We start from the raw sequence: 16,882 nt of genomic DNA on the forward strand, positions 1-16,882 counted from the left end.
CAAAACCAAGACTCGCAAAATCTTTTAATTCAGAAAGTCATGTTTTGCTTAATATAAGCATGTATATTTTTTTCTTATCTAAGAAAATAAGTATTATAGATACAAGCCTGTGTGTCTGTTACATTTTTTGCTTTCTAATTTTTGAAAAGTAATTATTTTAACCTTAGGCATGATTATTTCAATTCTTAGTAAAACAGCCAAATTACAGTTCTAAAACTGAAATGTTATATTCTGAAATATATATCCCTGCCCTCTGATAAAGTTATATCCATATAATCTCCATTTTTAAAATAATAAGAAATGTGCTTTTGTTTTATGTATTTCTGATTTTTGAAATGGGCTTCCCAGGTGGCTCAGTGGTAAAGAATTCACCTGTAATGCAGAAGGCACAGGTTTGACCTCTGGGTTGGGAAGATCCCCTGGAAAAGGAAATGGCAACCCATTCCCGTATGCTTGTCTGGGAAATTTCATGAACAGAGGAGCCTGGCAGGCCACAGTCCATGGGTTACAAAAGAGTTGCACATGACTTAGTGACTAAACAACAATTTTTTTGAAAATAGCAACTTAAAGCATTCTTCAGGAGTTGGGTCTGTGGAGTATGGTGTTTCATTAGCTTTGACATCTTAGAGCCTTTATATTTGTCCCATCCCATGTCCAACTCTTTGCTACCCCATGGACTATAGCCCGCCATGCTCCTCTGTCCATGGGATTTCCCAGATTAGAATACTGGAGTGGGTTTCCATGCCCTCTTCCAGGGTATCATCCTGACTCTTGGAATGAACTGACATCTCTTATGTCTCCTGCATCAGCAGGCAGATTCTTTACCCACTGAGTCACCTGAGAAGCCCAGTGAGATGTTTACATATGAGAAATAGAGTGAGAACTTTAGCTTTCTCTTCACTGATGTGGTCCATACATTGAATGATGTAATATGAAAGACTCAAGTTACCACTTTCTAATATTCCTATAAAATTTTGGTTGCTAGTTAGTCCCTCAATCGTGTCCGACTCTTTGCAACCCCAGGGACTGTAGCCCACCAGGCTGCTCTGCCCATGGGATTTCCCAGGCAAGAATACTGGAGTGGTTGCCATTTGCTTCTCCAGGGGATCTTCCCAACCCAATGACTGAACCCAGATCTCTTGCACTTCAGACATATTCTTTACTGCCTGAGCCACCAGGGAAGTCCAGGGAAGTATAGATGACAACAAACCTAGCTCTTGCTGACTCCCTTTATGGATCTCAGTTTGCTCCTTTTTATGGATCTCTTAATGGAGAGAAAGTATACCTCCATAGAATATCTGAATTCTAGCATTCTTTACCCTTTGATCACTGTATTGATTTATTTTGTTTTTCTCTTTTTAACCCAAACTCCTGCCTCACTTCCAGTACTCTTGCCTGGAAAATCCCATGGACAGAGGAGCCTGGTGGGCTGCCGTCTATGGGATCACACAGAGTCGGACACAACTGAAGCGACATTGCAGCAGCAGTAGCCCGCCTCACTTCATCTCTACAAAGTGTCACAGCAAAACATCTGGTCTGTTTTCAGATTCTTAAAGAATTAAATAGTCTCTCATCATTTTTTTAGTCGGACATGACTAAGACTTATGCACACACGCATACATCTCACTAGCTTTATAAGTAAAAGCTAAGAGCATCACCCGGGTCCTGATATATGTGAAGGCCACAGAGGAGTTTGAGTACATTTCTTCAGTATTAGGCAAAACTAACGTTTTGAATGTTCTGTAACCTGCTCTATATGATGAATAAAAGTGTTTTTTTTTTCTATGCATGCCTTCCTGAGAGCAGTTTCACTTACTAGCTGACATTTTTCAGAAACCTAAATTATTCAATTCCATACTATCTCATAGAGAGTTTTTAGCACAGACATTCAATAACATTTGAGTAGCATTAAGGCATAAGCCATCTTATGATTAAAGATTTGCATAGCTTATAAATGCTGCAAGCTTCTGTAACAATCTTCTCATTTGTAAAATAAATGTGCTTTTTGGTCAACATATATACTCCTAGTTACAGGGATAGAACCAGCATTAGAAATTAGATCTCCTGAATTTCAGTACAGTGTTTCTTCTGTAACATCATAATGCCTTTCTCAGATAATGTATGAGAGATAGGGTGTGTGTGTGTGTGTGTGTGTGTGTGTGTGTGTGTGTTCAGTCTTGTCCAACTCTTTGCGACTCCATGGACTGTACTCTGCTAGGTTTCTCTGTCCTTGGGATTTTCCAGGCAAGAATACTGAACGGATTGTCATTTCCTTCCCCAGGGAATCTTCTTGATGATGCAGGGATGAAACCTGGGTCTCCTGCATTGGCAGGTGGATTCTTTACCACTAGTGCCTCCTGGAAAAAAAGGGTAATAACTTCCAAGTTTATTTTTCTTTATGTAACAAGAAAGTGGATGGGGAAATTGAAGTAACTTCTGTAAGTTTTACTGTAACTATTATTTTATTTTGCAAGGATAACAAAAAGGATTCAAATAGAAAATTGATTGACTGTATCTTGAGGTATAAGCTATTATCTTTAAAAAATATAAGAAGCCATCAATTTGATTGTCATATATTTGTGAAATTCAAAGAGTTGCATGCAAAGCCTACATGAGAAATAGTTCCACAACAGAATGATTTAATGTAGACCTAAGATCAATGTATTTATTTTCAGTAAACATGGCTGGCATCGAAAATTTCCCGCACAGTAAAAGCAGAGCAGATTAGTTCAGAATCTTGCATCTAATGAACTGATATCAAAATCCATTAGTTTACTTTGCCATATTCAGCTTTGGTGTGAAAGCAAAAGGATGCTTTTTTCTTTTTCATCTTTGATGTGGTTTCCAATGCCTATTTATTTTATTTCATTTTTACATAATGGTTCTCACTCTTTCCTGCTATTAAATTAGCAATGGTTTTGCTAATTTAATATTGGAAATGGAAAGTCTAGTGGGCATGTGTTTATCTCCTGTATAAAATATAAAGCGCAGTTCAAAGAGAGATATTAAATTCACTGATACACAGAATATACAATACTCTAGGTGATTCACCTATACGTGAATCAAATAGGAGAACAACACACAGAAACATGTCAGAGCTTTTGGGGGAAATGGCAGCTAGATAAATGATGTTAGAGAAGTTGGAATCATGATTGGACTTTCTTAATCAGTTCTTAAGAAACTAATTATCTTTAGGTCTGTGACCTTTGTTTGTTGTTGCCTTTTCATCATTACCCAGGGACCTCTTTGAGAATTAAATTACTCTTTAATCTAACATTAAACTGATTGTTTGCACTTAAATATTTTAAATTAATTCACAATAATTTTTATAAAAATTTAAATAATGTTCCTTAAGTATAAAACATATTATGGTATTTGGTGTTTTAATATAACATAAACATCATTGATTTTAAGTATACATGAAGTACACCGGTATTTCATGTGTCACAAGGAAAGAGTAAGATTTTTATGCATACTACTAATTTTATGCATACATATGTATTAATTTCACAGATGTTAAAATGTAAGTATGTTTAGGATACACGTAAGCTTAATTAAAATAAACAAAAACAAAAAGAACCTGACTTCTTCAGACTGTTCTTCAATGATAATAATTTTTAGAATGTCTGAAACAAGTCTCTAGAAAGTATAACACCTGGCAGCAAAGAGGCATGATCCATCTTGCTTGGTGTTATAGAAGAAGCAAGCCAAGACTGATGGGCTGTGTTTTAAATTCTTTATAGTATGGGCTTCCCTGATAGCTCAGTTGGTCAGTTGGTAAAGAATTCACCTGCAATGCAGGAGACCTCGTTTCGATTCCTGAGTCGGGAAGATCTGCTGGAGAAGGGATAGGCTACCCATTGCAGTATTCTTGGGTTTCCCTTGTGACTCAGCTGGTAAAGAATCCGCCTGCAATATGGGAGACCTGGGTTTGATCCCTGGGTTGGGAAGAGCTGGAGAAGGGAAAGGCTACCCACTCCAGTATCCTGGCCTGGAGAATTGAAAGGACTGTATAGTCCATGGGATCGCAGAGAGTAGGACAGGCTGAGCAATTTTCACTTTCATTTCACTTTTGAAGACTAGAGATTCCATGGACAGAATAGCCCAGTGAGCTACAGTTTTTTGGGTTACAAAGAGTCAGACATGACTGAGAATGAGTGACAAGCATATTGTTTTGGACTTCCCAGGTGGCACTGGTGATAAAGAACCCGCCTGCCAATGCAGGAGACATAAGCATCGTGGGTTCAATTCCTGGATCAGGAAGATCCCCTGGAAGAAGGCACGGCAACCCAATCTAGTATTCTTGCCTGGATAATCCCACAGACAGAGGAGCCTGGCTCACTATGTCCATAGGATCACAAAGAGTCAGCCATGACTAAAGTGACTTTGCACAATACAAATTCCGTTGACAGTCACATCAGCCAAGGAATGAGTCTCACAAATCCTTTTGTTATTGCATAAGAAAGAAAGGACTTCTGATCATTCATAAATATGGAAAAAGGAATTGGATCATAGCTGTCAGTAATCCAAGCAAGCTTTGGAGATCACGAACCCTTCCATCTCTGCGTGGTTAGATTATGCCTCACTGCAGTAACAGCCTACCATAGCTCAGTGGCTCTGTACGTCAAAGTTGAGTGTCTTGTTCACCTAAACACAATGAAGGTTGTAAGATTTTCTAGGGTATCTCTCCTCAGCGTAGTGATTAAAGATTCAGGTTTCTTCTGCCTTTTGATGCTGCAGTTTCCTTCTATGACATCTGGAGTGGTTACAGAAAGAAGAGAGGGAGCCAAGAAGCTACACTGGAACATCTGTTACATCCATTCTCACTGGACAGAATTTCTCACGTGACCACAAATTAACCATAATGCCAACTGGGATATGTAGTTACTAAATTCCAAAATCTTTCTATAAAACTCTTTCTTCCAATGTTTATCTATTAGGAACATTTTTAAAATTAATTTATTTATTTTAATTGGAGGATAATTACTTTACAATATTGTGATTTTTTTCCCATACATCGACATGAATCAGCCACAAGTCCGCATGTGTCCTGCCATCCCGAACCACCCTCCCACCTCCCTCCTCATCCTATCCTTATGGATTGACATAGAGCACCAGTTTCGGTTGCCCTGCTTCATGCCTCAAACTTGCACTGGTCATCTATTTTACATATGGTAATATACATGTTTCAATGTTATTCTCTCAAATCATCCCACACTCACCTTCTCCCACAGAGTCCAAAAGTCTGTTCTTTACATTGTATCTCTTGCTGCTTTGCATATAGGGTAATCGTTACCATCTTTCTAAATTCCATATATATATGAATTAATATACAGTATTTGTGTTTCTCTTTCTGACTTACTTCACTCTGCATAATAGGCTCCAGTTTCATCCACCTCATTAGAACTGACTCAAATACATTTCTTTGTACAACTGAGTACTATTCCATTGTATATATGCACCACAACTTCCTTATCCATTCATCTGCCAATGGACATCTAGGTTGCTTCCATGTCCTAGTTATTGTAAACAGTGCTTCAGTGAATATTGGTGTACATGTGTCTCCTTCAATTTTGTTTTCTTCAGGGTGTAAGCCCAGCAGTGGGATTGCTGGGTCAAATGGCAGTTCTATTCCCAGATTTTAAAGGAATCTCCACACTGTTCTCCATAGTGGCTTTACCAGTTTGCATTCTCACCAACAGTGTAAGAGGGTTCCCTTTTCTCCGCATCCTCTCCAGCATTTATTGCTTGTAGACTTTTTGATGATGGTCATTCTGACCAGCATGAGATGATACCTCATTGTGGTTTTGATTTGCATTTCTCTAATAATGAGTGAGGTTGAGCATCTTTTCATGTTCTTGTTAGCCATCTATATGTCTTCTTTGAAGAATGTCTATTTAGTTCTTTTGCCCACTTTTTGATTGGGTTGTTCATTTTTCTAGTAATGAGTTGTATGAGCTGCTGGTATATTTTGAAGATTTTTTGTATATAATACATTGCTCTAATGCTAGTAAGTAGTTACATCCAGAGTAATATGGTCTGTGTATAATTATACAAAAAAAGAAAAATCTTCCCTCAGGCCACAAGTAAGGTTACCTTTTTGCACCCACCCTTTTTCTCAGTTTGAACCTAAGTTCAATTTGAACTTACTCAAATTGAACTAATTTGAGTAACTTCAAATTGAACTTACTCAAACTGAACTAACTCAGTCTGAACTTCAATTGTAAGTACCAGCCTTTCAGAATAACATGCTGCTGCTGCTAATTCACTTCAGTCGTGTCCAACTCTGTGTGACCCCATAGACGGAAGCCCACCAGGCTCCACCGTCCCTGGGATTCTCCAGGCAAGAACACTGGAGTGGGTTGCCATTTCCTTCTCCATTACTTATGTTTAATTTCTCCTGTCAAGACATGTTCACTTTGAGACCAGGGACCAGATACTGTTTACTTGCGTTTCTCTGCAATCTGTTAATGGATCTATTCTAGTACACACTAAGTTAAATATAGTATTATATTATTTTTGACTACAGCCATGTGTGCTGTGGCTAAGTCACTTCAGTCGTGTCCAACTCTGCAATCCTATAGACTGTAGCCAGCCTGGCTCCTCTATGCATGGGACTTTCCAGGTGGGAATACTGGAGTGGGTTGCCATTTCCTCCTCCAGGGGATCTTCCCAACCCAAGGATCAAATCCATGTGGCCTGCGTCTCCGGCACTGACAGGTGGGTTCTTTGCCACTGAGCCACCTGGGAAGCCCTAACTTAAGTCATAGTCCATCTTTTTTTACCTTTACTTTTTGGGAAAATTGTTTCAGTTCTCTTGATCATTTCAGCACATATTAAATTATCTCAAATTTAAATGATTTAATTATGATAAACATGAGTTACGGAAAATTATGACTTATGGACATCTGACAAATAAAAAGTTATTGACTGACCAAATTGATCATAATAACATTTAGTTATAATTGAGGAAGTTGCAAGTATCTAGAAATGCAGAGATTTGGGTTCACTATTAACTGAAGTTGTGTGAACTTGAAAGGCTAACACAGTTTGCCATGTCTCAGTTTTCAATTGTTCATTTGAAAACTCATAAGATTTGCAGTTCTGCTGTAGAGTAATGTAGGTATGTTCTCCATGAGCGAGAGTTACATGGCATATAATATTATTAATACTAATGTTATTACACTGGGCACTATTACAATTTAATTTATACTCAAAAATAATAAATTTAAGAATTATGTGTGAACTTAATCTTTCAAATAACAGGAAAAATGGGATTAATCTTACTTTGCATTGTCTTTTATGGACAAATGGAACATTCTTTTTAAAACTAACAATATATATTTCAGTGTGATATCACCATAAAAGTATTTTATAGAGGTATCTTAATATACATGTCTTTTAATACTTTATGGTCTATCACAGTAAGTTTAATATTAAAGAACATGAAGCTATTTGTCTTTGGATTGTTGCTTAACCAGAATTTGTATTACCAGGTCGGCATAGCAACTGTAATCAAATGCAAGGAACAACATGCCCTTTAAATTTAAAGCAATAGAAAAAAGGAATTTTTTTTAACAATTTAATCTATATTTTAAAGTTTTGCTTTTTTTTACTTTTACATAAAGTTCAAAATTAATCTTTAGTTACGAATAATCATATAAAAAACTCCATGGTTGTCTTATGTGCTAGGCAACATTCAGTTACTCCTCAAAGATTAACTTAATTCACCTTCACAGCAGCTCTATAATATAGGCATTATTAATATCTCTATTTCACAATTGAGGAAACTAAGGCACAGACAAAACAAATTGCCCATGGCATGAGTTTTTAAAAATTATATAATATAGTATCTTAAGAGTGAAAAACAAAAGTGACCTGATAAAATATTCAGGTGAGAGAAACTGCTTACTATTTTGATCGTATAATTCAATAAATAGTAGAAAGTAGTGGACAGGTAATATTCCACTATATGTATGTGTGTGTGTGTGTGTGTGTATCTATACACATACGTACGTGTTGGCCTCCCTGGTGGCTCAGCAGTAAAGAATCCACCTGCCAATGCAGGAGTTGCAGGTTTGATCCCTGGGTCCAGAAGATCTCCCAGAGAAGGAAATGGCAACAACTCCAGTATTCTTGCCTGGGAAATCGCATGAATAGAGGGGCCTGGAAAGCTATAGCCCATGGTGTCACAAAAAAGACAGACATGACTTAGTGACTAAAACAACAACAGCAATACATATATATATGTATGTATGTATGTGTGTGTGTGTATTGTATATATATACACCACATCTTCTTTATCCATTTGTCTCTTGAGGGACATTTGGGTTGCTTCTATACTTCGGCTATTGCAAATAGTGCTGCTATGACCATTGAGTTGCCTGTATCTTTTCAAATTTTCTAGATACATACCCCAGAGTAGAATGGCTTGATCATATGATAGTTCAATTTTTAGTTTTTTCGGAAAACCTCCGTACTGTTTTCCATAGTGATTACCAACTTACATTCAAACCAAGGGTTCCACAGGGAACATAGCCAGTATCTTATAATAACTTTTAATGCAGTATAATATGTAAAAATACTGAGTCACTATGTTGTAAGCCTGAAACTAATATAATATTATAAATCAACTATATGTCATATAAAAAGAGAGTAGAGGAAAAAGAGAAGAAATGTAAACAAGATAAAAGGGAGTAAGAAAAAACAGAAAAGAGTAAAAGAAGAAATAAGATACCAGAATGTCAAGGACCAGTCACAGTTATACTGCAAAGTAAAGTGTGCATACTTATTAACATTATATGTGTATATATATATATAAATGATTTATCATTTTTTGTAGTTGTTTTATAAAGCACACTTTGACTGTATATTGGATAAAAGAAAGCACACTTTAATTATGAAGACAGAAATAAATGAAAATAAGAAGAATAGTGTCTTAGTCCATTCAAGCTTCTACAGCAAAATACCTTAGACTGGGTAGGTTATAAGTAACAGAAATTTATTTCTCACTGTTCTGGAAGCTGGAAAGTGCAAGATCAAGGCATCAGTTTTCATAGCCTTCTTGCTGTCTTCACACAGTGAAAGTGAGCCAGCAAGTAATCTTGGGCATCTTTTGGTCACTAATCTCATAAAAACAGAGTCCTCATGATCTAATATCTTTCCAGTGTCTCCGTCTAGATTTCAACATATAAATTTTGAGAAGACATATTCAGACCATAGCATGCAGAAAAAGATATATCATAAAAATATTAATCAAAACAGGGTCGATGGGATTATCAATATTAGAAACATATAGTTCAGACAAGGTATATGTACAGGAATAAAAAGAAACATTGCATAAAGGTCAAAGTTGATTCACCAAAAAGAAAGACCAATTCTGTGTATGCACCTCACAACAGAGTTTCAACATATGTGATGCAAACACCAACATAACTAAAAGAAGAAATGACAAAATCTGTAATAACAGTTGAAAAGCTCAATATTTCTCTTACAGTAATCAAAACACAAAAAGAAAGGATATCAGTAAAACATAGAAGACCATTACAGTGCTATCAACCAATTTGAATTGACATTTATGGAACACTTCACTAAATGAGGTAAGAGTATATATTTTTTGAGTGCACATGAAATATTTATCAAGGAAAAGACTCTTATAGGGTATAAAACAAGTTTTAAAAGTTTGACAGCATGAAAACATACAATTCATAGTCACTAACCATAGTGATATTAAACTAGAAATCCATAACAGAAAAATAACTTGAAAATCCACAAATACTTGGAAATTAAACAACATATTCTACCAAATACTTTCACATAACTCCACCCATCAAGGAAGAAGTCACAAGGGGAGTTAGAAAGAATTTTGAATTGTGAAATTGAAAACAAAGCTGTATCACTCAGAATTCAGACAGGTATGGCAACATATCAAAATGTGTAGGACAAAACTAAAACAGTGCTTAGAGAGAAATGTATAGTGTTAAATGCTTGTATTAGAAAAACTGAAAAATCTTCTGTTATCTAAATCATCAACTTAAGAATCTAGAAATACAAGAGAAAGTTAAACTCAAACAAATAGTGGTAAATAGAGAGGAAATCAAGAAAACTGAAAACATAAAACCTAAAATTTGTATATTTCCATGTATCTGAGAAACAAAGCTAGTGGAGGTGATGGAATTCCGGTTGAGCTATTTCAAATCCTGAAAGATGATGCCATGAAAGTGCTGCACTCAATATGCCAGCAAATTTGGAAAACTTAGCAGTGGCCACAGGACTGGAAAAGGTCAGTCTTCATTCCAATCCCAAAGAAAGGCAATGCCAAAGAATGCTCAAACTACCGCACAATTGCACTCATCTCACACGCTAGCAAAGTCATGCTCAAAATCCTCCAAGCCAGGCTTCAGCAATATGTGAACCGTGAACTCCCAGATGTTCAAGCAGGTTTTAGAAAAGGCAGAGGCACCAGAGATCAAATTGCCAACATCCGCTGGATCATGGAGAAAGCAAGAGAGTTCCAAAAAACATCTATTTCTGCTTCATTGACTATGCCAAAGCCTTTGACTGTGTGGATCACAATAAACTGTGGAACATTCTGAAAGAGATGGGAATCCCAGACCACCTGACCTGCCTCTTGAGAAACCTGTATGCAGGTCAGGAAGCAACAGTCAGAACTGTTCATGGAAAAATAGACTGGTTCCAAATAGGAAAAGGAGTACGTCAAGGTTGTATATTGTCACCCTGCTTATTTAACTTATATGCAGAGTACATCATGAGGAACTCTGGGCAGGAAGAAGCACAAGCTGGAATCAAGATTACCGGGAGAAATATCAATAACCTCAGATATGCAGTTGACACCACCCTTATGGCAGAAAGTGAAGAGGAACTCAAAAGCCTCTTGATGAAAGTGAAAGAGGAGAGTGAAAAGGTTGGCTTGAAGCTCAATATTCAGAAAACAAAGATCATGGCATCTGGTCCCATCACTTCATGGAAAATAGATGGGTAAACAGTGGAAACAGTGTCAGACTTTATTTTTTTGGGCTCCAAAATCACTGCAGATGCTAATTGCAGCCAGGAAATTAAAAGACGCTTACTTCTTGGAAGGAAAGTTATGACCAACCTTGATAGTATGTTAAAAAGCAGAGACATTACTTTGCCAACAAAGGTCCATCTAGTCAAGGCTATGGTTTTTCCCATGGTCATGTATGGATGTGAGAGTTGGACTGTCAAGAAAGCTGATCGCCAAAGAATTGATGCTTTTGAACTGTGGTGCTGGAGAAGACTCTTGAGAGTCCCTTGGACTGCAAGGAGATCCAACCAGTCCATTCTAAAGGAGATCAATCCTGGGTGTTCATTGGAAGGACTGATGCTAAAGCTGAAACTGCAATACTTTGGCCACCTCATGCGACGAGCTGACTCACTGGAAAAGACTCTGATGCTGGGAAAGGTTGGGGGCGGGAGAAGAAGGGGACGACCGAGAATGAGATGGCTGGATGGCATCACCAACTCTGTAGACATGAGTTTGAGTGAACTCCAGGAGTTGGTGATGGACAGGGAGGCCTGGCGTGCTGTGATTCATGGGGTCGTGGAGAGTCGGACACGACTGAGCGACTGAACTGAACTGAGATATACAAAAGTATGAGAGAATATTATAAACAACCTTGTACCAAAAAAGTCATAACTTAAGATGAAATTGACATTTTCCTTGAAAAGTATAAATTAACAAAATTTATTCAAGAAAAAAGAAGTAACATGAATAGGCCCATATCTATTAAAAATTTAAGTACATTTTTTTAAAGAAAATCTAAAATTAAATATGATAGACCAAGGTATTTTCATTAACAAATTCTATGAACATTTTAAAAATAAATAATGCCAGTACTACTGAAACAAAAGTACTTACCTAAAGTGGAAGAGGAGAGAATACTTTCAAACCCATTGTAGAATGCTCAGTTCAGTTCAGTCACTCAGTCATGTCTGATTCTTTGCAGCCCCATGGACTACAGCATGCCAGGCTTCCATGTCCATCACCAACTCCTGGAGCTTACTCAAACTCATGGCCATCGAGTTGGTGATACCATCCAATCATCTCATCCTCTGTCATCCCCTTCTCCTCTCGCCTTCAGTCTTTCCTAGCATCAGGGTTTTTTCCAGTGAGCCAGTTCTTCACAACAGGTGTCCTAAGTATTGGAGTTTCAGCTACAGCATCAGTTCTTCCAATGAATATTCAGGACTGATTTCCTTTAGGATTGACTAGTTGGATCTCCTTGTATTACCTTAATACCATTAAGGTATTGACATTGACAGTAAAGACATTATCAGGAAAGAAAAAATACGAACTAATGTCCCTAATGAGTAAAAATGCAAAATTCCTTAAATATGTGAGAAATTAAAATCAACAATATAAAAGAAAGAGCATGATCATGTGGGATTTACCCAGGGTAAGTGAGATTACATCTGCATTTGGACATTAAAAATCAATCAAGGTAATTTACCATACCATACTAAAGGAGAAACGTCATATGATCATCTCTATATACATAAAAAGCATTTGAGAAAATTCAACTTACATTCATGATTAAAAGCTCTCAGCATATAAAAAAAATCTTTCTTAACCTGATAAAATGTCATGTACAAAATATCTAAGGTTGAGTTTAGTGTGTGTAGATATATGTGTGTATATATATATATATTCCTATATTGTAACACTGAAGAATTTGAAAGTAAATTTAAAATACTATGTATAATAGTATCAATAGTCAAATTTGTAGCTGTAAAACTAACATATTATTAGAAAAAATTTGGCTGAAAATTATAAATCATTGATGAGAGAACTCAAAGAAAAACAGATTAAGTGATCTATTCAGGGTTTGAAAGATACAACGTAGTTAAGATATCAGTTTTCTCCAGATCCATCTATAGTTTCAATGCAAACTCAATTAAAGTCCTCACTTGAATCCTTGACTGCAACTCCCTTCAGAGACTGGAGTGCATTGGCTGTGCATCAAGTCTAGTACAGGGAGGGCAGCTTACATTGATGAACCTGCCAGTTAAAGGTGTTATAATTACCGATGGTCAGGCCTGGAAAATTGCACAGATTTTTAACAAGTAGCCAGACTTCTCATGCTTCATAAAAATTGTGTATTATTTTTATCAGATTTTGTGATATTTATAAGGGAATACTTCTCATTATTTTGTAGACCTGACTGTAAACATATGTATGAGAATTACCTGCACTGTGGGAGGAACTCATTGAAAAATTGAAATCTGGACATGTAATATCTCTTTAGGGTCATTCTTAGATAACTTTTCAACTTACCACATGACTATCATCTATTTTGGGCTTCCCTGGGGGCTCAGACAGTAAAGAATCCATCTACAATGCGGGAGACCTGAGTTCTATCCCTGGGTTGGGAAGACCCCCTGGAGGAGGGCAAGGCAACCCACTCTAGTATTCTTGCCTAGAGAATCCCCGTGAACAGAGTAGCCTGATGGGTGACAGTCTATGGGTTTTAAAAGAGTCAGACACGACTGAGTGACTAAGCATCCATATCATCTATTTAGTTTCTTCACTTTCATAAATTAATTTTAGAACTTTATATTTTATTAGGGTTTAATAAGGGGAAAAAGAGCACTTTATGCACCTGAAATGTCAAGTATTTTAAGAGAGGGAATTCGAGGTGTAAACATTCTTTAGAATGACATGGAAGCTGGCACTAACAATCTTAGTTTGCTATACCAGCAACACAGTGATTCCAGAAAGTTGACCTGGAAGTCATTGAGAACATTTTGCCTGCTCTTCTTGAACACATCTGCCCTCAACAGCCTCCAAGGAATGTGACTGCCTAATTTTCTACCTTTTATATCTCACAAAATGTGGAGAGGAATAAAAGCATAGGAGTATGAAAATTTACAACAGCTATTGTGAGGTATGCAGAAGAAATCAATACAAAGTGTCAAGAATTGTGAAAAGAAGGTGTAATGCTTTACTGGAGACTGGACAATGGAGTTAATAAAATAAGATTATCCCAAATTCCATGATCTTTCTTTCCATGTTCTTCAAGGGTAGAGTCTATGTCTATGGGATTAAGAAGCTTTGCTTTATGAAAGACCTGAATAGTAAGAGATCCAGGAAGAGCTTAAGCAAGAAAGGAGTTAATATGTTCAGTTAATTACCAGCATGAGAAGAAGAAAACAACTCAGAGTAACATTTCAACAGGTGGTTAATCAACACTGTCATCTTTCTACCTGGAGAATACTATGAGGGTTAATAAATTCATAAATACAAGGAAAGTTGGTATAGAAAATCAACTGAAAGTCACTATTACTTAATAACACAAGAATGACATATTTTAGATACTGTTTTGAAGATTCATATATTACTCTACATAAAGCATTGGTCCAAAACAACATGTTTTTCAAAGACAGTTTTGTATTACAAATCAAATTGAGTAAAATTGAGTGAAAGAGGAATGCCAAACAAGATATTCCAGTTACTTAAACAGATTTATGTGTCTCACATTCAAATATGGACTTTGTTTTCTTCTTTGTAGTAAAGCATCCATTGCAGAATATTATCCATTGTTTTATTTTGTACTAGACTTTTAGCTTCCGTCTTATTCCTCTAAAAATCTGTTCTGTGGCATAGTTCTCCATTCGTCAGGTCTATGTGAGTAACACAAGTCAATTAAATTTCAGCAGAACATGTAATTACTGTTGGGAGTCCCTCCACAAGATTTTCTATTTCTCTTTAGGGTTTTAGAACTGAACAATGAGTAATTTTGGTTTAATTAAAATTCAAGTATCAAATCCCTCAAGGCTCATTTCATAGAAACCTGCCAATCAGTCAGCTGACAGACTCATAAAACTCTTGCTCATTCTGTGACTGCCTTCTTCCCCATGTTATTACCCCCCAATGAATGACTTTGCTGATATTTCATCCCACATATCTTGTAACTTGGAAATCTTATAATGAAAGAAGTGGCATACTATTCCATATTAATGAGTTATGTGCAGCAAGCTTTAGAGTCTCAGTTTGCACTACTCTTTCTCTTAGAAAGATGACGGAGGGGTGGTCTTCTTTCTTTTTTCAGTATTTTAATATATAATGATCTATGTGTATATATAATTTGATTTAAACTTGAAAAGAAAGCGACCTTAGAGTGTGATGTCAGAATGAGTCCGCATTGTGTGCAGTGGGATGGAGTTGGGGGAGTGGGGAGAAGGTGATGGTTAAGAGGAAGGCAAGTTATTTGACTAGAAGCAGAAGAATTTGGTTTTGTAATAAAAACAAAAAATAGAGCAAATACATTTCATCAGAGTTTATTAGGGTTGTGACTATTCTATTGGAATGTCTTGACTATGGGTGAAAATTTTCCTCCCCAGTGAATTATGTACACGAGACAAGAAGGCCACAAATTGAAGACTTCTAAAAACAGAGGTAAAGTATTCTGGGAAGTCACTGGTGATCAGGAGAAAAACTCAGGTCTGAGAAGTTCAAGTATTGGCTTCCAGAATTTAAGGAAGAAAAAAAAAAAAACCTTGCCGAAAATCTACCATGGTATTGGCCTTGAAATCTGAATGTTTGATTCAGATGACCTATAACAAACAGACCACCAGTTATTTCTTTGGCAAAGATGAGTTTATTCCAGGATGATCAGAGGATTGCAATTGGGGATTTGCAACCATGGCAATCTATGTGTGGGGGCAAAGGAGAAGGCTTTTATAGGGAGGAAAAGAAAGTTGTGGGAGGGAGGGTAAACAAACAGCCCAAGACTTTTCATTGGCTGAGTCCTTGCCAGGAAAGGAATCTTTCTTATTCCTTTTGAGATTGGCTATTGTGCAGGGCAGGTGAGCTCCCCGTCCTGGTCTTCCACTCTATTTACTTGAGGTTTCTGTTTATTATTATTTTTATTGCATTTCTTTCTTTTTCTTTTTCGCTACATTTTGGGTTGTAGGAACTCACAGTTCAGCTCAGTTCAGTTCAGTCACTCAGTCGTGTCCGACTCTCTGCGACCCCATGAATCACAGCACACCAGGCCTCCTTGTCCATCACCAACTCCCGGAGTTCACTCAAACTCATGTCCACAGAGTCGGTGACGCCATCCAGCCATCTCATTCTCTGTAGTCCCCTTCTCCTCCCGCCCCCAACCTTTCCCAGCATCAGAGTCTTTTCCAGTGAGTCAGCTCGTCGCATGAGGTGGGCAAAGTACTGCAGTTTCAGCTTTAGCATCAGTCCTTCCAATGAACACCCAGGATTGATCTCCTTTAGAATGGACTGGTTGGATCTCCTTGTAGTCCAAGGGACTCTCAAGAGTCTTCTCCAACACCACAGTTCAAAAGCATCAATTCTTCAGCGATCAGCTTTCTTGACAGTCCAACTCTCACATCCATACATGACCACGGGAAAAACCATAGCCTTGACTAGACGGACCTTGGTTGGCAAAGTAATGTCTCTGCTTTTTAATATACTATTAAGGTTGGTCATCACTTTCCTTCCAAGGAGTAAGCGTCTTTTAATTTCCTGGCTGCAATCAGCATCCGCAGTGATTTTGGAGCCCCCAAAAATAAAGTCTGACACTGTTTCCACTGTTTCCCCATCTATTTCCCATGAAGTGATGGGCCAGATGCCATGATAGATGCATCCAAAGCCTCCTTTGTCTCATATATACACTGTGGTGGTGGTTTAGTCATGCTGGACTCTTGGTTTAGTCTTTTGCAGCCACATGGTACTTTAGTCTTTTGCAACCCTATGGACTGCTCCTCTGTCCATGGAATTTCCTAGGCAAGAATACTGGAGTGAGTTGCCATTTCCTTCTCCAGGGGATCTTCCTGACCCAGGGATTAATCTGCATCTCTGGCATTGTGGGTGGTCTCCCACAAAGAA

The sequence above is a fragment of the Moschus berezovskii genome, chromosome 13, assembly GCF_049115385.1.
Source record: "Moschus berezovskii isolate FMDL1 chromosome 13, NW_MosBer_1.0, whole genome shotgun sequence".
NCBI classification, from domain to species: Eukaryota; Metazoa; Chordata; class Mammalia; order Artiodactyla; family Moschidae; genus Moschus; species Moschus berezovskii.